We start from the raw sequence: 26,190 nt of genomic DNA, 5'->3' as shown, positions 1-26,190 counted from the left end.
GCACTAGGTCTTGGTATGGCAATACAGCAGAGATGTCTTGTGTAGCGAACATTAACAATTTTTAGATGCTTCAAAGCATCAAGATTTTTTAAGCAGAGGAGTTCAGAGATTGAGAAAAATCAATGGAACAAAAACTTTGCTTGAGATTACTGAAGCATTTGATGCCATGATTCTAAGCAGAAGGTCTGGTAATGCATATCTAGAGTTACAATCCTGCAATAAAATCAAGGCCTGCATGTTCTGCCAAGGCTCTTAGTAAGTAAATATTCTGCAGAATCTGTCACTTCATGTTGAGGAATCTAAGATGCAGCAGCCATGCAAAATTGCAGCAGGTTTTAAAGCTGTAGAACTTCTTCAGAGGAATTAAAATGTTTTAAGTCACAGAGTGTCATGCACATATCCTTATAGAACACTTAAATGTAGTAATATTAGGATGTTATGTATTTATGTGCTCTGTAATGATGTGCATATGATGTGTCATTGTGATTTAAAACCTTTAAATCTTCATTTATTTTTTATCTTCTTAGTTTTGTTTGGTTTTTTAAATTATTATTTCAATTCTCCTGATCTAAGCAATAAAAGGCAGCTCGTAGTATTCTGCTTTGATGTGGATTTTTTGGAAAGCAAAGTTTTGGCAAAAGGATGCAGGAGTTTCCAGGTTTACAGGCATGCTTGTTTGGATGGCCTCTGCTTAATTCATGTGAGAACTGCAAGACTGGAGAGACCTCTCACATTTTCACTTTTAACCTGTGTGTAGGACATAACCAAACAAACGTAGGCCATAAATGGATGTCACATGTGTCTATTTTCCAGGCAGTAAGGCATCCCCTAATATTCAACCAATATCTGCATAGTAAAAAAAAAAACCCAAAACAACAAAACAAAACCCCCAAAATTGTTTTTACCAAAATATGCTGTTAGTTAAGACTTCTTTCTTAACAAAACAGGTACTACTTTCTTACTGGTTTAAGTAGGTTTGAGCAAGTTGGTAGTCATTCTATTTTCTCATAAACTGTTTATTACTTTTATGTGATTGTATTTTATATAATAATTAACCGTTATGTGTTTCCTGTGACAACTTAGTTGCTTCAGGTATTATGCATATTCTATCAAATCTTTAGTTTCAGAGAAGTTGAAGGAGATGATCTAGACTCTGTTCAGGCTCTGAGCAGAACCCTAGGCATAGACTGAGTTGCTAGTTAGTCAGATGCTTAGAGAGTCTTCTAGTGCTGACAAGTGATATTCTTGCCTTACAATTTTTATCTAGTTAGGTAATTCAAATAAATGGGTAAATGTACCCAGTATCTGGAGTGAGCTATTCTGCCTGCTGCTCTGCTTGCTAAGAGTTGGCTTAGATTGCTCAGTTAATAAAAGTTTTAGATGTCATGTCTCTAGAAGGCCCAGTATAAAATTCCTCCAGCTAAGGAACATTTTTATCATGAATTGTTTCATAGTAAAAAGAGAAGTCAGTGTTAGACTTTACTCATAGTCTTTTCCATAATAGTTGTTAAGAAATTACATTGGAGATTGACCTAACTCAGGATAATGATGACTGCTCTGAGAAACTATGTGCAGTCTCTGTGCAGGTATTATTTCTTTCATTTTCTCCTCCTTATATAACTGCTGTATTTCTACAAATCTCTCATCCAATTGCCTGCCCTGTCCTTTTATTGTTGACATTTTTCTACACATCTCTTAAAAAATAAAAGGTGTGTATTTGGTAATTTCTTACCTGACAAGACCCATGCTCTCTCGAGTCCTTCTCACAAGGGTCACTTCTTGGCCATTTGCTCTTACTTATACACAGGATCTAAATTATGCTGCTGACTGACAATTCTGTGCTTGTGATTTTCAGCTGTACATATTCTTGACACCTTTAATGACTCTTCTCTGTTCTCTTTGCCTGCTGGTTCTGACTTTCCCTCTAAATACTTTGCATGAATGTGTTTCTCCTGGGGACAAATCAACTGTTCTTCTTGTATAGTTGCTATTTAGACTTTCCATGAGTAACCTTGGTAGTGTGTTTGATCCTGAACTTCTCAACTGATACTTTACCTGGAAATGTCATTTACTATATATAATGTTGGCATTTTTTTTATTACCCTGTGGTCTGAACTTCCTGTCTTGACAGTTTCATTTCTCTCCATCCTTTCTTTGTCTCTGTATTTGCAGTGTATGAAAGAAGCATTCATTCTTTTTCTGACCTATAACTTAGCTGGTTTCCAATTAATTTCAGGGATCAATATGAAACCAGTCTCTCTTACTCATAATCTGAATATGCTGTCTCGTATATTTTACTTTGGGTGTTTTCATTTTAGCACATCATGAGTCAGTGAATGAGTTACATGAGTCAAGTGAATTTTAATAGGAGCTCTTGTGTCATACATATTGCTTAAAAATATTTTTAGGTTTTCTTGTAGCTACTCTATCATGTTATTTGGGTGAATAATTTTCTTAAGGCTTCATTTAAAAATTGTTTGTGGTTGTTCTCATTTGTTAGATTTTAAAGTGTAAGTACATTTATTGTGATTCATACATGACATTTCCTACAGTCCTTCGCTGTTTGGATCTTGCAGCAGGGTAAGAGCTGCCAGTTTGCACCATGAGCAAGGGGCAAGAGACAAGGGAGCAACTCCCGAGCTGTGGTGCTGTGGTACCCCGAGAGGTGAGCAGCAACACCAGCTCTAGCTCTGAACTTGAGTCTTACCTACATTGACACTGAATCAGCTGTCACTACTGTAGAGCTGATATATTGCTCCTACCATCAAATTCCAGCCAAAGAAAGTGTGGGGCTTTTTTTTAAGTGTCAAGGGTTGAGGCATTTTGGAGATTGTTGAATACAGGCAAATAGTTCATTAGCGTGTTGTTGCTAGCTACAGCTGCAGAACTTGGGAAGAGGTGATCAGTTATGCAAAGGTCAGAGCCTATTTGGAGGCTTGTGTTTGTTTCAGTCAAAATGTTTTAGCTTCAAATGTGAACTAAGGAAAACCAGTTCCTTCCAAAATGGTGTTTACGTGTCATGACAAATTCACTTAGACGTCACTGACTGACCAGAGAGTAGCTCTGAAAGCTATTATGTTTTGAAGTTAATTCTGTCTAAACCTTTACAAAGTGTTAGCAAATTTTCAAGTACAAGTGACAAATTTCATCCAGAGGCCTTTGAGAGACATTAAAGTTTCTTACTTTGTTTGAAAGTTGAAAATTTTGGTTTTTGTTGGAACATTTTTCCACTTTAATGTTTTGTCTATCGTATACAGTGTTTCAATATTTTATGAGTATGCAGAGATCTGGATGGGTTTTTCAGATGTAATTTAGTATCTCCTTAGTAGCCACAGTGCAGGCAGGTAGTTATTAAGAAAAGTTATTGTTAGGATTAGTCTTCTAAATTTGCAGAATGATTGCTCTCCTTTTAAACAGCAAAGTAGTTTAAGCATCCTTAACAGAGACCCTGCAAGACTCTGACTCTGACACTAATTTCTTTATTATTTAGATATAAAGGCAATAGTGATAAGTTATCCTTAAGATAACTTGGAATAGTTGGGGGGTCAAAAATTTCTGTCATAATAAGAGTATGAAATTGTGATATCTTTGTCAGCATAGGCATACAGTTATTATTTTCATTAAGCTTACCTGAATACTGACTTACTTTGAAATACAGTTTTAGGTTTAATATATGACTAAGATTAAGTTAGTTTGTATTGTAATCTGGAATATTGGTTTATGTTGACTTTACATTTTGGGGTAAAGAAAAAGCAATTAATTTTATTCTGTTTTCACTATTGATCTAGAATGGGATATTCTACATGTGAATACTGGCCTAGAGAAAGCAGACAGTGGTTAGCTGAACCTCCCTCATTCTTTTCTGGAAATTGGTATCTCTTGCTCAGTGACAGCCCTTTTTTCTTTCCGAGTTAGGGTTTTTTTCCTCCTTTTTGCTGAATTTCTGGCTTGTTCGTATTTTTTTCCTCACCTTATTATTCCTTCTTGCTGTTTCCCTAAGCCAGTTGTTCTGACAGTCAAGGTAGCCCATCATACACATCAAGGTAGCCCATCATACACATCAAGGTAGCCCCCTCTCACTGTAGGACTTGGATACAGTGCTGGATGCTCATCTTCCCTGGCTACTTGCTCCTACCCAGTGTCTGCTCTGTTCTTGGAAACACATCCTCCCTCCTCCTGGTTTGTAAGTAGCATATTGGAGGTGGCAGGGTTGCAGACACCAAGCTTTGCTCCTTGCCATCACTTTGTCATCAGTAGTGTAAGCATCTTCTCAGCTCTAGAGAAGCTGCTGTTGTCCCTCACTTTCTACTCCGCGTACGAGAGCTGCTCCTACAGCCGGCAGCTGCGTGCGTTGCCTGCGTTTCCATCTGCTGGAAGATGCTGTCACTGACAGGACCACTGGAGGATCTTCAGCAGCTGTGCTCAGAACAGTGCTCTGGCTTTGGCAGGTGTGACTTGGAGCGCTCCTGGCTAAAGACACCTCGGTATTTTTCACATCCACGAAGTTAAAGGTGCTAAATGACTGTGACACGCTGGTGGTGGCTGATGTGGCTGGCAGCCACACCTGGGCATCTGGGATCTGAAAGTAAGCAAGAGGAATAAACTTTCTCTAGTCTGGGCAAGAGGATGTCAGTAATATTAAATGTTCTTGCTGCCTTCTTGTGAAAACCAAACATTTTGTGTTGATCTTGATTACTAGATTTACAAATATATATATATATATATATATATATATATATATATATATATATATATATATATATTCCTGAAAGGTGTAAAACTTTTATGAAGGGAAATAATCTCAGATGATATTTGTATTTCCTAGTCATGTTATTAGACATCCATAAGCAGTTTTTGTTTTTCTTTAGAAAAGTCTTTTAAAGTCTTAATGCAAGAGACTCGCACAGACTCCTCAGCAGGCATCATACAGAATATAAATATAGAAGTATTTCTAGTATGTAATATTTCTAGTGTATTTACTAACAAAGAACAGCAAAATACTTTTATTAAAGCAATCATTAAGCTTGGGGAAATTAAAAAAAAATAAATATGCAGTGTTTCTCACCGAGTCTGTCTAGGCATCCTTTGCCTAAAGGCTGTGGTAATGCAAGTGTTTTGCTAGATTGTTCATACAAAATTGACAACTCTGAGTAAGTGTAGCTTCAGATGTGTGTTCTTCTGAATATTCACTAAATAAAGAAATTAGAATTGACACTTTTCATGCTGCTAAAATTCTACTTGGCCCCCCAAATCTAAGAATTACTAATTTCAAAGGGACTGAACACATGTATTTCTTTTAAACTATAGTTTTTTGTTTGTCCATTTCAATGGCATTTCTCCTTGAAACATATTTAGGTGGTTCAAATGAGATAGAGCAGGCCTCTGCCCTTTGTTTATCTTAACTGAATTTTTCCTTTAAGCTTAAAGTTTTGGTTTTTAAACTCTGAGTTCAAGATGCACTTGGCAGAATATTGTTAATTAGATTAAATCCAACTGCAAATAGAATTTTGCAATTGCTTAATTTTTAATTTCATCTTCTCTTAATGTGTGTGGTTTTTCTATTACTAGTAAAAATAGTACAACACTGGAAAAAATACTGGAGCTAGGGTAGATATGGAGACAGAAAACATCTGAGTAAAAAGATAACCTTGCTGCAAACATATTTTTTACAACACAGTTTTCTGTCTTAGGAGTAGGAATTAATAAAGTGAATTCATCAAAATATCTTAATTAGAGCTACAGGTATGATTTGCTCTTTCAAGCTAGGTATTGATAAGAATCCAACACTTAGAAATTGAATTTTTTTTTAATCTTAAACCATTCTCAAAATTAGGATTGATTTGATCTGTCAGCATGTGACCTTTACAAATCACAACCCTACTTTATCACTTGATCCTATTTCTGAGGAAAATCTTCGTAGATAACACAGCTTCCATTTATTATTATCTCAAAATCAATACATTCCTTGTAAAATTCTCTGCTTTACAGAGTTGCTGTAAATAAAAATGTTTAATATGGAAGTGATTTCTTCAGAACAATATTTGTGAACATAAGATTTGATAAATATACAATATTTGAAGCAAAAAATTAGATTTGAAGAGTCATCTATTATGAAGAAGTTACAAGCAGTAGATTTCACTTTGGAAGCGTGGAGATGGAAATATTTTTTCAGTGGATACCTATTTTTGTTCTGTATATCTCAAATAATGAGCAGTACACAACTGTAAACCAGCAACATTGCATGTTAGATAAATATGCTTTTCAAGCTAAACAAAATACTTTCTGCAGGTGAATAATCTTCATTTACCTATCGGTTTTTAAATTTTCTTCAGTTATATTCTAGTCTTCATTAATTTTCCTGACTTTATACAGAAAAGCTAGTGGTTTGTAACTATTATGAATAATTTTAATAGAGTATTTAATGATGTTTTTTCTTTTATATATGCTGGTGTGTAAAGAACCAAATGATATAACTTGCCCACCACCAAAAGAGACCTTTCCCTGGGCTGTGCCATTTCTCTCACTCCTCACACCAGCTCTGGTATGCAGCATGGGGAAATTCTTCAGCTCAGTGACCCCCTGTGAAGCTCTGTGAGTTGAGGAGCTTGTAAAAAATGTATTTATAATCTCCTTACCAGAAGGTCAAAGTCATTAAATTTTCCATTTTTCAACTGTTTTTTTCCCAGCCACCTGCTTGCTTCTTGTGTATCTTGGAACTTTTCACAGGACAGAACCTTATTCTAAGTGAAGATGTGAAACCAGGGTTTTTGCCCCCCTCATATATTGCTCCTGTGGACTCATGAGAGACAAATCCAGCAAAATCAGTTGGCTGATTTTCTCTCTTATCCTGATGTACAGGTGCTACATAAAGCACTGCAAATGTGTGGCTTGGGTAGAAGAGAAGAAGGGTACCACATTTGGCAGTGGCCTTTTTGCAGTTTGAATTAAGACATGCTGTAGACTGTGCTGTTGTAAAAGCATAGGAACAAAGGTACTGGTTAGGCCAAACATTCAGTTGGTTTACTATTCTGCTTCCTTCTGTACTCAAATGTGAAGAGGTATGAAGAAATTGCTATTTCTTTAGTTGTAAGAGACAGTGAAAACTTGCATCTTCAGTCTCAGGTTGGTGGTTTTTAGCACCACTCTGTGGTACCTTTCTCCATAGAGAAAGCATTTATTTGTAACCTATTTGGCTATCATCTGTCTGCTGTTTTCTCTCGGAGGATGTTTCTCCCATTACACCACAGCAACTTAGATTTTTGGAGCCTCTTTGAAGAAATTTTATCAAATGTCTCCTTTGTCACGTTCATTTTACGTCTGTAAAAAAATGTTCTAGAAATTTGAAAGATCTAGAAGAGAGAGAACTGTACAATTGTGTAAAACCAGAAGTTTGAATACTCTCCATTGCATCAACAGAGTATTAGATGTATTTCTTTGTGTGTATGGATCAACAAATGGTACTTTTATAATTTCTTGGCAACTACTGCTACTTGTTAAAAATCTGAATTTGGTCATTGTAATTCAAGGAGCTACAGAGCTTTGGAGTCTAAGATCTGAACATCTTGTCTCTAAGGCAGCTGTCTGACAGAAGTCTCCAGAACATTATTCTCAAATATTATCAAATTTTTGGGTCAATGGGAAAAAAAAAATTCCTTCCATGGGGTGAATTTTGATTTTCGCATTAGATGCTCTCTATGCTTGTGCTTTATTGTATTTGCAGTCTTATGACTTCCTAATATTCCCAAATAGTTTTCCGTTTGGAAGGGTTGGAAGATAATTAGGCATGAAAAAAATTGCTGTGCCTCCTTTCCATTATGTTATTGTTCCTGTGGGTGATTTTTTTTTTTTTTAAGGAATCTTGCTATGTGTAAGGAAGAAATAGATTTTCCTAAGGTAATATTATTGTCTTAGATGATATTCTAAAATAATAATTCTAAAATGTTTGTTGTTGTGCTGATTAAAACATTCTGAATGAAGGAATGAAATTTTAATTTTTTTCAGTTACCCAGAATATTCAGGGCCGGGTGATTGGTCTGGTCTTCAACTTTATTTTCAAGAAGCTGATAGAAAACCTTAAAAGTCACCTTTTCTCCACGCAAGATCAGACATGGTAGCTATACCCATGGTGTTAATCTTCTCAAGTATTATGATCAAAATATGATAAAATGGGATCATTGAGATCATTTTCCAGGAAAGGAAAGAGAAAGTTTGGAGATCACAAATGAGAATGCATACATTTTTGTAAACTGAGCAAGATTTATATAGCAAGTAGTGAGGGATATTGAACTCAGCAACCCTTAAACAAAAGCCACCTTCTTAACAAATCCTTTGGGTTCTGTGTCTGTAATGTATGCCTGAAATCTGTGCTCTTTACCTGAGTTAAATTCAGTACTTAGCAGTGAAACCTAGAGAGTACATGGAGTGGGAAGAGCTGTAGGAAGAGAGAGTGCTGGCAGCCCCTTTTCTGGGAGCTTGGCTTTGGGGCTTCTGGCTTCTAGCAAACCTTGACCTATTCTTTTCTTGACCTTGCTATGGAGGAAGGGAGGCAAACTCTGCTTCCTCCAGCTGCTGCTGCTGGCTCCTGCTGGGAGAAAAATCAGTGAACATGGTAAATAAATTGGTAAAGATTCCAAGACTGGAAGAGAAAGGCTTCTTTTAGCACATAAAGGTAAATTTTTATATATTTAAATAGTTCACAATTCCCAAAAGAGTGCTTCAAGTCATACTTTGCACGTTGCTTCTTTTAGTGAAGGGTGTGATTTGTGATTGTTCTCTCTGTTTGAACCATGGGTTTCAAAGCATCATGCATCAGCGGAGCTTTACTGACAAGTATTTTTTACTCTAAATAAGCTAGCTATTATGTGTTCTTTATGCAGCTTGTAATAGAACTTTTAAAAATAAAAAATTTGCCATAAATCCTAATCTGTGTTGTCAACTAGGTTTGCTTTGTTGTTGTGAAGAAGTATGTTTGGAAAACTCTTGAGAAGCACCTTATGAACCTGAGCAGCTAGAAACAAAAATATAGGGAGAGTTGAACATTTTCCTACAATCCTGTTCAAGATTATCTTTGTAAAGAACACATAGTTGCATGTGGATTGTAAATTATTATAGGAGACAATTATGAAAGAAACAGCTTTGGTAATTATAGATTGTTTCCATCCAGCATGTTACAAACAGTGGGTTTTTTATTACTCATCACAGATTCTGAGATTCTGACTAATCAGTCTAAGGTGATGTCAAAGCTTACTTAAAACTGGAATACTGGAATGTAAATCATTCAACAAGAAAAACAAATTTTTCATAGTGATAGGCTGACTCACACATGTGTCTGGCCTTGAAAAATGTATGTGTAATTTTGTTCCAGACATTAGACCCTTCAAAGTAGTAAGATTAAGTACATATGTAAGTGTTAGCAGGTTTAGTGGCATATGGCTGTGTACACACTCCAAAAAATGCATTTGGTTTCATTTTTTATTTAATGCTTGTTTTCCTCTGACTCTGGACCCTAGTACCCTCTTCCTCCCTCCTCTGCCCTTCCATAAAAATTAACGAACAGTGTTTTTTACTGCTACCAGTAATGTTTAATGATCTTAGTAGAACATAGGCAAGCAATTAATTTGTGGAAATTCTTCCAGTTTTTAGCACACAATTCAGTGTCTGAACATATTAGGAAGAGACAATGGGAATCTCATAAATAACAAATACAAATATATTTTTAAGACTTTATGTTGAAAATGCATTCACAGAACTTACAAACTTTAGAGCAAATAACAATGAAAGTCTTTCATGTAGGTATTTTCCATCGTTCATCAGTGTTTTCATGTTCCTTCTATACTTAGGAATGAACCTTAAACTGAGATGATTTGATTGGTTTGGTTTGTTACAGACAGTTGTGTGTATTTTTCTAGATGTTTCTTGCAATCAGGCAATAATTTAAATACAAAAAATTAAGAAATATATTGAAATTGATAGTATCTTACATGAATGTTTCTGTTGTATGCTCTGGATGTGTTTTAACAACAATTTAGAAATATATAATTGATTGTTTTTTCTTAGTATAATTTGCATTGGTGCTTGTTGGGAGGCATATGACACAATAAATGTATTGTACATGGCAGTCATTATACCAGTTAATATTTCTTGTTTACAGCTGAAGATAAATTCTTAACTCTCTGTTTTTGTTTGCCTTCCTTTTTAATATGGTGTGCCTTGAAGATTACTGCTGGTAAGCAATTCCAGCAAAAAAAAAAATTAAAAAAATCCCTGTTCCTAAGCACTGGTTGTCTGTGTTCATCACAGCAGCCCAGAGGACAGGGATCTGAACTGGACAGGTAAACCTAATGGCATAAATGAATTTGAATTAATTGTCTTGAATGAATTGTCTTTTTTGCTCTGCTGCTCAGGTTTTTTTTCACTCTTCACCAGCAGAAATGTAAGAAACCCAAACTTTTGACTTCCTTTCCAGCATGAAACATCACCAGCAATTTTACAGAGCACAGTGATGTTATTGGTTGTTATTGCCTTGAGACAAATAAGAGAAATATTTCAATTTCTTAGTTAAAAGTTTTGGTCTAAATAGGAGTTCCTGTGCCTAATGATGAGTTGAATACAATCTATATTGAGCTTTATATAATGTTTTTTTGGTATTTTTTTTGTTTTTATCATGTTTTTTGTTGTTTATAAAACAACAAAAATAGCTGCAGTAATTTGTTGAACTTGTGGTATGAATTTCTAGATATATCTTCTGTATGCTGGGCATCTTACTCTGCCGTGGCCTTTGGGGAGATATTTTGTCCTGAAGAGTCAAGCTGGCTTCTAGGGCTGAAGTATTTGTTGAAGATGAGAATCAACAGCCTCAAGTTTTAAGCTGTGCTGGGGGTAGGGAGTGTTTAGGTTGGTTATTAGGACAAATACTTTACCAAAAGGGTTGTCAAGATCTGGAAGAAGCTGCTCAGGGAAGTGGTTGAGTCACCATCCCTGGATCTATTTAAAAAAATGCAGATGTGGCACTTGGGAACACATTTTTATTGTGGACTTGACTTTGGACTCAATCATCTTAGAGGTTTTCTCCAACCTTAATGATTGTATGATTCTGTGGATTGTGTGGCTAAGGAGAGCCTGCAGCTGCTTTTGTGATCAGCAGCTTATCTGATTCCCATTTGCAGGCGCAGTAGCTGCTCTGTTAATTGGTAGGAGAGCAGCCTGACAGTCCCCTGTATTCTCTCTGTATGTGGGATGTTCAGGCAGGATGCCTGTCTGAAGGGGGAAAAAAATTCCTTTTCTTAAAATTGCTATATCATTTAGAATAATTTCTAGTTTATTTTAGAATAAATTCTACCAAAAGAACAGAACAGATATTTGAATTGTTCTCTTTAGCAGACAAAAAAAAAAAAAATCCTCTTTTCCTAGAGTTGGGCAAAGGAGCTTACGTGTTTATTAGAACTTTTTAGTACCTGACATAATCTAAAACTTCACATGGTAATAATGTAATTTTTTTTTTGAGAGATTCTGAGATGACCATATAAAATGATCAAGAAGTGCTTTATAACTGTCTGGATTACTCAGTTTTGCACAGGATGTTTGCCATGGGAGATAGCAGACATGCAACATTTGAAAGGTGGGAAGTTTATGACCACTTTTGACTCTTTGGCATGCTTGTGATAGTCTGTATAGACTAGAGATATATAGGGAGATTTTAAATCAGAAACAGAGGCTCTGTCCTGCAGTCAGAATGACAAATATCTATTTCTGGTATTTTCTCTCAAGAAAGTATTAAAACAAAATTTATAAGTAAGTGCAAACACAGGGGGGGGTTGTTTGTTTGTTTTTTTTAATTTTTGTGAAATTGATAATTTTTAGCCATGTTTAGGGAGGTGGTTCTGAGAGAAGGACACTTGGGACAAAGATTACCAGGATAGAGTGCTGCTCTTCTTTCTGCTGAAGCCTGAGAGAGGAGTTCATTGATCTCAATAATGAAGACTTTGAAAAGTCCTTCAGCAAAACCGGGAGACCAAATTTGACATTGTGATGTATCTCAAGTTATTTGGCGAGAAAGAGGGAAATGGGGGAAAGATGTCAGGTAAAAAACCATGACCTGCTAGACCTTATTTGAACACTGAGGATTTGGGGAGTGGGTTACTTTGTTCCCTGCAGAGAGTGTTTGGGGTTTTTATGGGTTTCACTTTTTATTTAAGGAGAGCATCATAGTCTTTCCTTTGCCTTTAGGTGATCATCTTCCTTGAAAACTGAGTTGATTTCAGCCAGAGGAAGAAAAGAATGAAAGAGATAGGTAAAAATGCTTAGGGTCAAAGGATACTCTAGATTTTCTCATGGTTAAACACAAACTTGTGGGTCAGTGCATGTGGATGCATTCAATACAATGTCAGATTTTTAACTCATGTTTTTTGAAAGATGAAATATTCACTATAATATCCTTTGTGTTTGTATTTAAAATGAGCTTGCTTGGCAAAATAAAAAGGTTATTTAAGTGAAGGGAGGGGAAGTTTTAAGTAAACAGTAATTAACCCCTTAAATACTATGTTGCATGAGTCTGTCTTGCTCTGACAGATACAATTTTCAAATAAAACTATATATTGTATATGTATAAATTGACAGTCTTCCGTGTCCTTGTTAATCACAAGATTAAAGAGGAAGTAGAACTGAATTTAAAGCTTTTCCAAAAAGGCTTGGAGCAGTGTGTTTTTGAGTGTTAGTCTTTGGGAAACAGGTGATTGTACTGCTCATATGTTTGTTTAAGAAATGTTTATCAAGTACCACTGCTTCTGTGCGTCAGTACAGATTGCCCGCTTACAATACATATGCTGGCATCTGTCTATTTTGTAATTAAGCTTTAGGCCCACTGTACATCAAATATCTGAAACAGCTACTGCAAATGTGAGTGCTGGTGCTCTGTGTGTGACTGCTGAAACTTGTCAGTCCTTTGTGCTCCTATTATTTCTGGAGTCTAAGCTGAACAGACTAACTGCTGCTAAGAAGCTGTCAGGGGATGCATGTCAAACACTCGCTGTATCATGCGATCAGACCAGGGCTGGGATACATAAGTCAGTGGTTGGAAGAGGGGAAAAAAGTGACCTTTTTCTCTCAACATTGTCTTTACACTGAAGGGAACAGATGAGTTTCTGAATTATTCACATTACTGGAAGCTTATAATTGTTAGCAATGGTGGCAGCAGCAGACTATGGAGACAGGGTTGAGTATTTTGTTACAATGCCTTATTCTGAAGCTCATCAAAGAATTCATTTCACAAAACAGTCTCTGGGAATTTAGGTATTTAAGATCTGTGGGAGAAACAGCATTTTCTTCCAAAGAATCGAGAAAGAGAATATTTTCTTCTGAATTTTGGAAGGAACAGTGTTAAGATAAAGGTTAATATTAATCACAGGTTTTACATAGTGATGGAACAAAGAACATCTGTGAAAAGAGTTTGCTGTTTCAGTGAGTAATCCTGATGAGTTGATTAGTGTTAGTAATAAAGCAGACCTTTTAACCCACAATGTAATTACTAGATACATAAATTATGTTTTTATCTAAACAAATAATTTAATAGCTATAGTAGCAAAATGAACCTGAAACAAAGATAGTAAGATTGTCTTGGTTATAACTGATATGCATTGGAAGGTAAGGCTTTTCTTGATCTCATGAATAGTTTTGCCTACCTAAAATGCAGACTGTTTATAGTTTCCTCAAAATTGGTAGCTTCTAATGATACAGTCTTTAAAATTATTTTGTTTCAGCAGGTCAAATTTAGTACCATATTCTCTAAAGTTTCTTTTTTTTAAATTCTGTAATCTATTGATGCTTATTATTATAAAACTGGAAAGTAGGAACTTGGATGCAGTGTGTAATAACTATGCCATGGTTTAGCATTTCGTTAGTGTCCTGTAACACACCGCTCATCAGTCAGATGCTATTGCCCAAATGAGAGCTTGTGTGGCTGCATCCATTACCACTGTTACACTTTACTGCAAGCTACTAAAGAGAAGGGTTCTAAATATGGAAAAAGTAGGGGGAAAGCAGTGCAAAAGGACTGGAAAGTTAATGTCCACACCTCTCAGGAAACCAAGTTTTTAAAAATCTTCCAAGGCTTTTACAGTTCTCTCTTCGCTTTTAAAAACTGTTCCTTGTGGATAGGAAAGTGCGCTTTGTAGATACGTTCTGAATCTTCTTAAGTTAAAATGCACGTGCCATAGATAATGAACTGAGACTGGACTAGTGGTCCAGTTAATATTTCAACACTGTTACATTCCATAGAATGTATAAAAACGTCTAAGTATCTGTAACAATACACTTAAGAGTGTTAAACAGAACTTCCAAGTGCCTGCCATTTTTGGTGTTAATTGTTTCTCTGGGTTGTGAGGGTGGAAATGAACTGGCAGGTGGGGAGGTGTTTCCATGGAGTCACCAGCATTCTCTGCCTTCCACTGCAGAGAGCACGGTGTTCACAGCATGCCAGGCATCTTACTCGATGTTGGTCCTCTTAGGGCTGTTTTTAAATGCTTTATTGTAGCCTGCTTTATTTGCATCAGGCCCCAGCCTGGGTTTTAAGGTTTGCTTCAAAGCCTTCCCCAGCCTCAGGTGACACAAAGGGTTCTTCCTGTTACCCAGTGAATACTACAGGATGTCAGATGTTCCCTCTGTGTTTTGGGGGTCAGGCCAGGCAATAATTGCTCCACCACCTGGCAACTGTTAAAACCAGACAGGTGAAGACAAGTCCAGACAGCTCTTGAGACCCTGTGCTGTCCAGTCAGGGCAAAGCCTCTGGCCTTTCACCAGCATTGACAAGAATCCTATTTATTATGCTGCTTCATATATAGAAATAAAATTAGATTAAAGCTTTTTGAAATAATGAGCATCTGTCTTGTATTTTCTGTCTGAGAGAACTGTGTCGGTCAACACTACCAAGTGCACTCAAAACAGACTGACTGAAGTCATAGCTGCAGGTCAGAAACTTAATAAAATCTTGTTAAGGAGGTCTTTTTTTTTTTTTTTTATTTAGTGCTAAAGCAAAGAAGATACAAGCAATAAGCTAATGCTGTACTGCCTGTTTGCTGCAAACCCTATCAGACCCTACCTTGTTGCTCCCCCAGCCTCAGAACCATCCTGTGTGCTGCACCAAGGCCCGGCATCAGCAGGGGAGGGGTGGGATTATCCCAGGGATGCTCAGGCCCATTAGGCTGCAGAGTGCCAGGATCCAGGGTCGGTCATCTTGGATGAATGTTTGCAGAGTGCCAGGATCCAGGGTCGGTCATCTTGGATGAATGTTTGAATGAGAGCATCTGCAAGGGGGAGAGAAGCGAAAGGATGGCTATTATAGTAGCTATTGATCCTCATTTTGCTTTTTAAAAAGAACAGCTTTTCTTGTTTATTTTATTTATTTAAAATAAATTTTAAACTGAATTTCTTGTGAGCATCTGCCAGATCCAGTTTGTCTCGCCTTCAGTCCATAGGGAGAACATAGACTCCCTCAAAAGACTCCCAAGCCTTTTTTTCCCCCCTCTGGTTGCATGAAGACCCAGATTCTAGAATTTTATCACCAGGATTCTGGCAAATGTTAGCTTTGTGACTCTGAACTGTGTCTCCTTTCACAAAGCCAAACTGCTTCATGATTTATGGATAAGGCATTCAGAAATTCAATTTAATTCAGAAATGGAGACTGACAGACTGCTTTCTAAGGAAACTGCATTGTGTCCTGTCTCAGGCATGGCACAGACTGAGCTGGTCTGTGCAAGTGTTCAGGACTGATATCCTGGTGAGGTAAGGTGCTACTTCATTAGTTTCTTATATTGTAGCTGTTACTGAGTCACTGTGGCACGATCTCTAATCTAACAATTCCACAGGACAGTGAGTGCTCTTAAATTAGAGTCATATACCAGCCCATAGTGGTTTGCTGATCATGCCATGTTTTTGTGAAAGGTAAATAAATGCTTTAAACAGGACATGGAAGATGCAGAGTCACAGCAAAGTTTTTGACTTGCTGATAGACAGTGTTTCTCAGGCAGCAGCCCCTGATAAATCTGGCACCTTTGCCAAAAGCTTCTAATTTCTCCCTTAGGTATGGAGGAACATAGCCCTGAGGGAATAACAGGTAAGGAAACACAAAGCAATACATAATTATCAATATTTCACTATTTTTAGTGATGCTGGTTTTGTTCCTATAATAAATTTTATTTTAGTTGACTAGATAGATAAAAGGAATTTGGAGGCAATAAACTTTAGGTTTTTCTAGCTTCGAAGTCCAAAACCAGCATAGAATTTTTCTCCTCAATGGTATTTTGCACATTTTACTAGTGGCTTTGTAACCTATATTTAAAAACTTCTATGCAATTTTTTTTTAATGGTGAGGATCTTCTGTTATTCTTCAGGGGAGACAGAAGAGTAACTACTGAGAAACTTAACTTACATAGGTATAAGAACATTCCTACCTTGTCCCTCCAATGCTCCCTGGTGCTCTTGATTTGGCTGCTTTTACCATAAATTTATGAGGAGAGAATTTATCAGCATCTTGGTGGTTGGAATATACGATTGCTGAAAGCAAAAGGGAGTTAGATTAGGCATGTACATTTCCCAAGCTGTCTTGACTTAGATTAGCTACATAGTGGGCTTTGTTACTTTAGATTTAGGACAAGAGTACTAATAATAACACTTTCCCCATAGCATGTCTTTCATTGGCAGTTTGTATTCATATCTATTAAACATCTATTTTTATATGGACATGTATGTGCACATACACATTTCATTAGCTTTGTAATGTTCAATCAAACTATTTAAGCATTGAGTAAGGGCTGCAAATGGGATAAGATCTGATGGGTATCCATCTAATCATTCCACAGAGCTATAAAATATCTCTTAACTTTCCAATCTCTCTTTTACCTTCTTTGCTCTAGTCTTCATCAGTATATTTCAAACTCTCTGTACAAGTCTGTCTTTCTCAGTTACAGCTGTGGTCTTTTTTGTGGGTTTTGTTTGCACTGCTTGCTGATTGTAGGTAAGAATTCTTTGATTACATATACTTCTATTCAGTTATTTGGAGGCCCCAACTGACAAACAGGAATATTAAGATTTCCTTTATCTCTCCTGTTCCCCATATGGAAGATAAACTCTCCCAGTACCAGCAAAGAACCTCTGTTAAATCTTTTTCTTTCTGAAGCCTGCTTCTTGGAAGCTTCAATTAACTTCAACACAAAAATTATATTACTAATCCTACCCGGCAGCTCTGTGCAGCACTACCAGGCAGTCTGGGTATGAATCGAAGGTGTGGAGAAGCACATTCATTGTTCCCAGCTGAATGAGCCCTCCCCAGAAGCTGAGTATGTCCAGAAATGATAGCTGAGCAGTCTGAACCCCTTCATTCACCCTGCTGGGTGTGCTCATCCTTTCACCTGGGTGCGTTAAGAGCCTATGATATTAATCAGAATGGCTCCAGTCTCAGAGCTTATCTACATCAGTGGTTTTAAAAGTGCACTCTTCTGTCAGCATTGCTGCATCTGCACAATAGATTTTGCTAGCTTAAGCTATGACTTCTAGTAAATTCAACTGTGCTGCCAGAATTTTTCAGTACAGACCAAATCTCTCAGTACTGCCTTTTTAAGCAGTTCTTGAGCTGTGTAAATAGAGAGACAAGATTTTGATGCCACTAAGTTCAGGTGCCAGGTGTAAGGGGTTTCCTTCTTTTCTAATGCCTGCATTTCTTCAGTCCTGGACCACCCCTCAGGATCAATTTTTTTTTCTAAAAGTTTTCTAAATTCTTCTGAACATAACTAATGTAGTTAAAGAACTTCACCTTGGATTTCCTACTATTCTAGAGTTCTTCACTTTAGGAGAGACATGAGCCTCTGTGCGGCATTGTGTAGATCAAGAAAGTTTCTAGACCCTATCTTGTCATGCATCTCATGCCCTCTTTCCACAAAACTATCTCCAGTATCTAGACAATTCAGCAAAAAGTTAATGCTTGGAAGTGCCTATACTGGAACTGATGTTTTTGCTCTTAAATACAGAATAAGAAAATCACAAGTAGTTTCATATTAAGTATAAGGCCATGAAAAGGTGGATGATCCACTTTGTGTTTCATATTAAAAAAGACTTAGAAATATTTGAAAAAGGGTAGAAATTAAAGTACCTGCTCATCCACCCATGTAGTCCATAGGGACAAGGCATCTTGACTGTCACTGTAGGAAAGGTTCTCTTCCTTCTTCTGCTTGTGTCTTCTGTGTCCTGTAAATGAATGGAAGCCTCCAGGATTCCTGGCTTTGTCTTGCACCTCTGCTTGCTAAACTTACTTGATAAGAAACACAATTACATCTTGTTTAGTTCTGGTGTGACTGACCTGTGGAACTGCTCTACAAACTCCTATTGGATCTGAAAGGACTTGGTTGATAATTGGGAAATATTTTCATTATTCTGTTACAGTTAATTGTGCATGTGTTTGGAGACCAAATTTTCATTTATGTGGTTAATGATAGAAATAGCCCATTCTTTAAAGGTCACCTTCAGATCTGTTGCTGAAGTAGATTGTTACTTTAATCAGAAGGATTTTTAATCAATGAGATTGATTAAAATATTGAGATATTCTGAGTATTATATGAAGTGTTAATTTTAAGAGTTTAGAGAAGCATAATATGAAGGTGCTCAATACTCCCTGTAGAAGCCCGTGCTTGTTTTGCAAAACTGGAATCATTTGACAGTGAAGCATATTTTAAAGTTGAGACTTGGTTCTCTGGCATGTGAGTGCAGGTGCTGTCCCTGGGCTCTCCAGCAGCAGGTCACTTCATGTCCATGGCTGAAATTTGGCAGCATGTGGAAGCACAGCCAGGTGCCTTGCCTTAGGTAACACACACCAGGGAAGGAGGAGGGCAGCAGGAGGTAGTTCTTTGTCCTATTTCCCCAGCTTCCTGTAGGAGGCTTTGAATTACTAAGGGTTAATTGTTCTTTAAGTAGTTACGAGGGAGGGTCTTGGTTGGTAGCCAGGTAGGGTCATGCCAGAGGAGGCTGTGTGGGCACTTCCAGAGGGCAGCGTGCTCCTTTGAACACAATTGCTAATTACTGTGGGAAATTTTGTGTCTCACATAGTTAGCCAAAGAACTTATTTTAAAACTGCATTATTCTTTTGTTTACCTTAATCAGAGTCTTAGTTCTGTTGAAACTGGAGATAAAACCTGGGAGGTAAGAGTGGAATGGGGTAATTACAGGACAAAAAGGTTTTGTATGACCTTTAAGGTAAGGCTAAAAATCTGATGCAATGAAAGGGATGCTTTGAAGGAGTTAGAACAGGGATTACAGAAAGGAAGTGATCCAGCAGGGCAAACAACCTCCAGCCTTTACTGTCTGCTGATGTTGGATTGTGCTGAAGAAGAGACAATTAGAGGTTGTGACAAGAGGACACAGCTTGTGCAGAGGGGGAAGCAGGAACCTGGGGAGTATAGAGGAACACATGACAGCTGGTACCATCTGAATAGATAGGATAGTTAAATACAGTAGTAGGGATTGCTAATGTGAACATAATCAAGTTAAGCAGTACTTTACTACATCTTATGGTGGCATTTGTAAATAATATTTTACACTGCTTTATTAGGAGTGAATGTTGTGACAGTGTGACTATAGAGTACTTGTTTCTGTGGGGATTTTTCATTATGTTTTGGAATTTTCTTGTTTGTATCTCTGTGGTTTTGATTTGTTGCTATTTGAGAAGGTCAGCCGGAGGGGCAAGGGGATAACTTTGACTCTAACAGAGTTCTTGAGCACTAAAACTATTGTCAGTATGCCTTAAAAATCTTACTAGTCATTCTTTATAGAGATGAGTCACTAAATAATTCTCCAGGTTACCAGGCTGTAACAGTATCCTCATTATAATAACACTGGAACTGAAAAATCTGGTTACTTGTCAGATCGCAAGGGAAAGGAAAATCTTGTGAATGACTCCTGTTTATGTGGAATTTCAGTTTTCACTGAGAAGTGAAAGAGAAGCTGTACTTGGAGACCAAGGCTGATGCTGCCTGTGTATCCTATGTCATGCAAGCAGAGCAATAGCTTCAGCACCTACACTTAGCTATTTTTTTTTCCCTCTCCCATGTGTCTGCAATGACATCCTTGTTACAGTTTCCTCAGGTTCTCCTTTCATTTCCAGACACCTTCACAGTAACATTTTCAGCTCAGCCTTGTGACTGCATGCCCAGTTTGCATGTCACATGTAATAGACTTCATTTCCCTTATAGTGACTTGAGAGATGTATTGTTTTTGAACCCTCACTACTGTCAAATTGCTTGAAATTAACTCTGAGTTGTTGAAGGGGGGCTTGAATGATCGACAGCCTCTTCAGATGGTGAAGCTGACATACTGATAGCTTTGTTCTCCAAACAGAAACACAGAAATGACTGTGCTGTGCTCCCTTCTTGGGGACACAGGGACTGTAGCACCTTTGCTGATGTTCATGGTTTGTTATATGTTGTTCTTGTGTCAGATTCTCCATCTGTCTTGTTTTAGTTTAAAAAAATCTCTAGATTTCTAGATTTCTGTATATTTGTTCCACAACAAAAGAGGACTCTGTGGAAGAGCTCTGAGCAGGTGCAAAAGTAGACTTGGGAGACATGATTCAAGAAGGACTTGTGCTTGCACAATTGTGCTTGCACTGCTGGGCCCCTCAGTTTAGGAAGGACGTTGAGATGCTTGAGCGTGTCCAGAGGAGGGCAACAAGGCTGATGAGGGGCTTGGAACACAAGCCCTATGAGGAACGTTTGAAGGAGCTGGGGTTGTTTAGCCTGGAGAAGAGGAGGTTTAGAGATGACCTTATTGCTCTCTACAACTTCCTGAAGGGAGGTTGTAGACAGGTGGGGGTCGGTCTCTTCCACCGGGCAGCGAGTGACAGAACACAAGGACACAGTCTCAAGCTACGTCAGGGAAGGTACAGATTGGATATTAGGAAAAACATTTTCACCAAAAGAATAATAAAGTACTGGAATTGTCTTCCCAGAGAGGTGGTAGAATCACCATCTCTGGATGTGTTTAAAAAACAACTGGACATGGCACTTGGTGCTATAGTCTAGTTGAGGTGTTAGGGCACAGGTTGGACTTGATGATCTTAGAGGTCTCTTCCAACCTCATTATTCTGTGTGTGATGCTGTGTCAGGGAAAGTATGAAGTGTTCTTTCCCTCTTTCCCTCAACTCCCAAGGATTTAAATTTTAACTAATGGCACCAATATTGTTATACAAACATCAATGTCTGTGACTAACCAGGATGCTGCAGAACTCATTATCTTGCTGATTTTCCTGACTCTTATTGCAAGAAACTTCTGTAATGAACATAGAGTACATTTATTTGTTGTTTATTTTGTCTCTAATGGAGTTAAGATTTTTAGATAGACTATGTAAAGTAACTTTTATATTAGCATTACATCCTGTTGTGATGGTAGATATGAGTGTTCTGTTCTTCTGACTGATGCAGAAAAATACAAAATAATTTTTATTTGTCTTACTACTCTTTTTTTGCATGTGTGTTTTTGTTAGGGTTTTTTTTTGCTAGGATTTTTTGTTTGTTTGTTTTTAATTTGATTCTAAAATGTAGGGTTAGTTCGTGACTTTAGGAGGCTTCTTTTAAATTGTAGTTTGTGAACTGTCTGACAGGCCATCTGTTTCTCACTCCCCCTTAGGAAGGCTGGCTTGGGATACATTCTCTCTAGTTTCTATGCTGGAAGACAGACTTTTTATATTAAGTGAGTTTCTAGATATGATGACCTGAAATGTCCATGTATTAAGAGTCATCAGTTTGACTAATGGCACACCATGGCTACAGATCATCCTAAGCACCTCTTCAAAGTGTCATTTTTCCAGCTCAGTTGATTTCTGACATATCTCACTTTATCAGCCATTGAAGTGGAAATTTCATCACTCTTTTATGCTTTTTGATTTTTTCTTAGTATTTGTTTGTAATAGGTTTTATGGGTGATTAGTTGTGCAAATTGTGAAGGTTTTTTTTGTGGACAGAAGATTTTCTTAATTTTTTGCATATTGTACCTAAGGTTTTTAATCTACCTGCTAACAGGTATCAGTTGAATTTTGCTTTGTTTTCTGCTGTGAAAAGGGTGTGAAATACTATACCTAGTGCAATTTTTAACTAATGCAGTATTTACATTCACTTAACCCGGTCAACAATTACAGGTACAAAGGAAATTATTATTTAATGAAAATAATGGCATTTGCAGACATGTATCTGTTGAACAGCACTACTTAGATGCTATTTTCAGCAACTGTTGTCAATGCTGAGAATAGGCACTGTCTTAGCTTGCAGCCTGTAAAATCCTCTGCTCTTATTCCAGACAGAAGCTCAAGCCTGCTTCTTTTCCCAGAAATCTCAGGGTTCTTGTACTGCTTGTGTTTATGGAGAATCATGAAAGCAGATTTGATCCCCATCTAAGCAAGTGTTCAGACTGCTTTCACCTAGGAATCAATGTGGAAGGATCAATGACTCTTCATTTGTAATAATGGTAATTAATAACAAAAATAACAATAATTCAATAATAATGTAGGTCTCTGCAGCTGGGAATACTATGATTCTTTGGAATGTCTAAGTTTTTAGATTGAGATGTTGGGAGGGAAGTTTGTGATATGTAAGTTCCTTCCCTGTCTCAGTTTTGCTGGCCTTGTGGAGGGAAGAAGGGCTTTGCTCCAACAGCATGCTGCTTTCCTTGCTGCTGCTTCTCCTTGAGACTGAGGAGAAGTGTTTGTGCTTCCTTATATTTCAAACTCTCTTACTGTTCCCTGTAACAGAGAAATGTACAAATTTTATCTTTCATTTTTTTGAATATTTTCTATTCCAGCTCTCCATATATTAATGACTCTCATTATTCTTGGAACTAATTCCAGTTTTGCTTTGTATGTTTAGAAATGTCTAAAATGGATATAGATGTTAAAAGGGACTACAGTAGATCCATAAATCAACCTAAGCAGTGGCATAATCTTTTCTATAAAATTATCTTGTCATATTGGTAACAAACATATTTTATTTCTTCCCTGTTTACTCTTTTATGCTTCTGTAGATTCTTAGATATCAAAGGACATAAAATACTGAGGTATATTTAGACTTCTTAGTTGGGTACATTGATGCTCATTGAATCATGTTTAATGCTGGGAGAAGTTTCTCCAAGTGAGAGATAGAGAGGGAGCACCATGTACCTTGGGCACAATTGCAATCCTGCTACCCAAGTGCAACAACCCTTTGAGGAACTGAGAGTTCAAGGTGTTGAATGAAATACAGTCATTTTCTGTAACATTTTAAATGCCTGCAGGCATGCTGAAGTTGTACCTGGGTGTTTTGGATAACTCTGTAGCATGACCTTAATGCCTTTTTTGCACCTTAACAATTTAAATATGCCTGTAGTACTTTTCTGTATCACAGTGTAAAACTTAAGTATAAAGTGTTTTTATTGAAAAAAGCTAAGTAACTGTGATTTGGTTTTTGGTTGGATTTTTTTTGTGGTTTTTTTTTGTTTGAGTTTTTTTGGGGTTTTTTTTGTTTGGTTTTTTTGGGGTTTTGGTTTTTGGGTGGTTTTTTTTTTCTTTTTTACTACGTCAACTTTATTTCATGTTGCCGTCAATGACTAAGAGAAACTGATGAAAAGCTGTCCTGGTACATTTTAAATGCAGCGTAAACTACACTAGTAGTCAACTTTGTGTCTGCGACATCAGTCATTGAAGCTTCTGTGGTAGCTTAGACACTCATGTGTGAACATGTCTTGTGCTGAGTTTTAGTGTTTGCACTTGGTGTCTCTACAACACTTAGAGTAAAAGAAGGAATTTTGATTGCTTGTTTTAATTATTAATTGCACATAACTTATCAGACTTGGTAATTAAATATTGTGCTAAAGGTGTTAATGATGGCAGAGGTCTACAATGTAGCCTGACTCATAAGGGAATGAGCACTTTGATCCCATTGACCTGATCACAACAAGAATTGCTTCTCTGCTTCTTCTCTCCTTCTAAATTAAGTTGTAAGAAATATTTAAGTATTATTTTTTAAATGGGCATCTCCTCTTTATGGTTTCAAGCTGTTTTTTAAAATTTTGAGTGAAACTGGGAAAGTAGATTCTGAGTGTGCAATCAGCTAAGCCGTGTAGAGAAGTGGGCTGAGCGTGACTGTATGAGAGCTGACATGTCAGCCCGGGGATCAGTGAACACCCTGCTGTGGGATTCAGCCAGGAGCCCCTAACACTGCAGAGATCACTGAAGAGGTCATGGGAGATCCCAATGCTCAGTGACACAGATGAGCATCCTCAGTTTTTATACTTTCAAAAGTATTGCACAAAAACCTGAAGTAGTGGCATGCACCAGGGAATTTTTTTTTTTTAGTTTCTGCAGTGCATGCAGGCTGTTTCACGTTAGCATTGCAATATAACACGTGCAGCAGAATATAGCAGAGCTGAACTGACATCCTTTTGTGAGTGTGTTAGTAGTTCAATAGCTTTGTAAATATTGGTCTGTGTGAATTACTTCATTTAGTTGGGGTGAAGCAACCTGATAGACCATAAATATTGACATATGGGCAAAAATATTTTGCAGATGAAATCAAGTGTTTCATAATACATCTCAAAATAAATTTATTCTCCTTGGTTTAAGATTTTAATCTGATTTTGTAAATTAGTTGCTGTGCATTTGTCTATCCCTGCCAAGACCCTGAGATGCAGCTTTAATGTTGTAGGAAACAGAAGAGAAGAAAAAAAGGAAATATGATCAAATCTGTGCAGCAGTGTTTCATTTAAATCTGTGAAGATGTGAATGGGAAATCTTGTTAGTATTTTAGTAGTGATCTTTCAAGGAAAGAGGCTGAGTAGATGCAGTAAATGACAGTTTGTGTTTTTATTAAAATAATTTTCTCAATAATTGAAAATACTTCTCTCACTGGGTGTGAGAAGTGTTTCTAGGGAAGAAGAAGGGGTGATCCATGATATATCAATGATTCAAGTAAAGATGTAGCAAAGCCGTCTGCAAGTCTCCTTTTGTTTGGGTTGTCACTGCTGACTTACCCTACTTAAACATTAATTCTGATATTTGTTGCTGTGTTCTGCAAATATGTTTGTGTTCTCCCTTTCTGCTTGTTGTCTGATCACAGTAAAGAACATTTATTTGTAGACAGTTCTTTAAGATAGTTTTTGTTCTGTCTTCTATTAGATATGTGTATTAATTCACTGATAAAATAAATTCAGACACAGGCCTGAGGGTGTTGTTTCCTAAGACTTGCTGAGAGATGCTATTAATTTTTAAAGTTAAAGGCTACTGAAAGTAAACAGGTGATTTGTATAGTGCCGGATTCAAAAAGATCATGTTCTTAAAACCTAAAAGGTTTGTTTTATTGTTTGTTTTGTTTGTTTGTTTTTCAAAAATGCCCACAAATAATCCAGTAGTCCTCATTATTCTGGCAGGATAATCACTGCTGAAGTGTCTCCATAAAGTGGTGTTGTTAAACAGCTTGTATTTTTTTAACCTCTTCATTCTTTGGCTGGCTAGGCAATAGATAACCCAGAGAACTGCTTTTTGAAATTTTATTGAATTCATTGACTTCTGTGGGAAGCAGATCAGTACTCCTTCATGCTACAGCATGGATTAAGTCTTTAAGGATTTTATCTTGGTATAGTAACAATGTGTTGTGCAAATAAGAGTTTGGGTTGTTGGTTTGGCTTTTGTTGTGCTTTTTTTGTTGTTGTTTTGGGGTTTTTTGGTTTTTTTTAACATTATAAAGGATTTTGGAAACTTAGATAAAAATAAAAAATATTTCTTCTTTGATGGTGGATAGTCATGATGATGAATAGTGTGTCAGTTTTCCCATGGTACAGTTTAGAGACACTAGGAATTAGTGGCCCTTTAAAGTCTTGACATGCTTAGATGAAAGGGGAGATAGGCTTTGCACTGCAAAGGAATTCCCCTGTGTATTTGTTAATAATGATTTTTAAACATCACAATTCAGTTTAGTATGAATAAAATGCTGAGTTTGTAATATGTCTAGTAAACTGATTTTTCCTGGAAAGTACTTGCATTTATTAGTAAATCAAGTGTTTTAAAATTTGAGTGTTTCATATAAGCTAGAAAGATGTGCTACGTGGGCATGCAAGCATCTAAACAGTCCTCAATTTAATAAACTCTCGTTTTGTAAAACTTTTTTTTTTGGTCATGTAAAAATTTCAGTTAAC

General features: G+C 37.0%; 1 protein-coding gene and 1 long non-coding RNA gene across 38 annotated transcripts in view; one reads left to right on the top strand and one right to left on the bottom strand.

Annotated features, from left to right (window-relative positions):
- TENM3 (teneurin transmembrane protein 3) overlaps positions 1 to 26,190 on the top strand; it is a 1,291,416-nt gene that overhangs the window by 952,520 nt on the left and 312,706 nt on the right. The window lies entirely within an intron of this gene.
- LOC119700589 lies at positions 15,021 to 20,421 on the bottom strand. The gene is made up of 3 exons (XR_005256821.1): positions 18,137 to 20,421; positions 16,443 to 16,545; positions 15,021 to 15,296 (listed from the first exon to the last, which is right to left on the bottom strand). It is a non-coding gene; the product is annotated as an uncharacterized LOC119700589 (long non-coding RNA).

Source organism: Motacilla alba, chromosome 4, assembly GCF_015832195.1.
Source record: "Motacilla alba alba isolate MOTALB_02 chromosome 4, Motacilla_alba_V1.0_pri, whole genome shotgun sequence".
Taxonomy (NCBI): Eukaryota; Metazoa; Chordata; class Aves; order Passeriformes; family Motacillidae; genus Motacilla; species Motacilla alba.
This window is presented reverse-complemented; position numbering and strand designations above follow the sequence as displayed.